Raw genomic sequence first — 1515 nt, 5'->3', positions numbered from 1 at the left:
AACAAACACTGTTTCAATCTTTCTATTTTTTTCTCACAAAAGTAAGATTTGTTTTAGTTATGGTTAAGATAGATGATTTACTTATTTCCATCGATCCATATTCTCGGGATAGTTTTTTTTTCTTTGATAGAAAAAAAAGGTGAACATGGAGAGGAGACTAACTGTAACACGATGCCTATCCATCACCAACCGGAGGCGAGCAAGAACTCTCTGAATTCCGATGCATTAAGGAAGTCATCGGTGTTGAGGAAGAAGAACAAGGAGAAAGAACCGAGAAATAAAGATAGAAACGAGCCTAACTACTCTTTCTTTATTTTTGGGCTTGGAGAAACCGTCGTTTCCTTTCTTAGGTGTATCTACATACCAAGTTTGACCTACTTTTTTTCCATACAAACCAAGTTGACTTACTTACTCTTTATGTATAAAATCTATAGATTGACATGTCAAACCAAATGTCTACTCATGGAACCTTTCTTTTCTAGTTGGTATTCATATACAAAAACATAGTTTTTCATATCAAATATACAACAAATTTCACGGATTCGCGTAGTGGGTACCTTTCGACCCCCACAAATTGAATAAAGGATATTTCACTAGTTGTTTTGTAAGAAAAAACCTAAAACCATATTTATAAGAAGAAGATGAGGTTTTAAATTTTTTTTTTTCAAATACAAATTGTTCTTGTATAATCCAAAACTTTGTGTAACCTAAAACATTTTTTAGGTTTTAACCTAAAAACCTAGTCGTGTTGTTCTTGTATAATCCAAGTCATGCATTTGTTGTACTTATTTTTGGTACAACATCAATGAAATATTCACTTCAATTTTCATCGGCTATCATCACAAAAATGGATGCGATATCCATTATGGATGGTTGTCTACAAAATATGGGTTTCTTCTGAAGGCATAAAGCTAACTTGATTTTTGTCTGCCATGGCTTGGAGAGAATATACATTTCTATCTCCAGCAAGAAATCTTAAACTTTAAAAAATGTTGTTGTGAATCCTGGAAATGATGTGTATAAAATCGGTTACTTTTATTGTTTTTAATCTTTTTATGGTATTGTAATCACCAAAAATTAGTGTACCGCAATATAATTGCTTTTATGACAATTAATCACATGCATGGTTGCAAAACCTATGGCCAATTAAATTTGGTAATCTTTGTCAAGTAGACAAGGATCATGGGATTTACTCATATGGATTCATTTTTTTTTACAAGAAACCATTCGTTAATCATAAAATGGATTTTCAATATGTGCTGACTAAAATGACAATTTTTATTTTTATTTTTTTTCGTTACGATTTTGATAGATCGTAGAAACCAACTGGTGTTGCTTTTCTCCATCGTTCTCACAAGACGAATGAAAATAAATAGACATTTTATTTTAATTTTTTGTGAACATGGTTTGATATTTTCATCTTGATTTTAAAGAGTGAGGATAATCCATTAAAGCAAACCTTTACAATCAAATATGGTTTTATTAGACAATAAACCATTGGTTTGCATTTCTTCA

Source organism: Papaver somniferum, unplaced genomic scaffold, assembly GCF_003573695.1.
Source record: "Papaver somniferum cultivar HN1 unplaced genomic scaffold, ASM357369v1 unplaced-scaffold_6, whole genome shotgun sequence".
Lineage (NCBI taxonomy): Eukaryota > Viridiplantae > Streptophyta > Magnoliopsida > Ranunculales > Papaveraceae > Papaver > Papaver somniferum.
Note: the sequence above shows the minus strand (reverse complement) of the source record.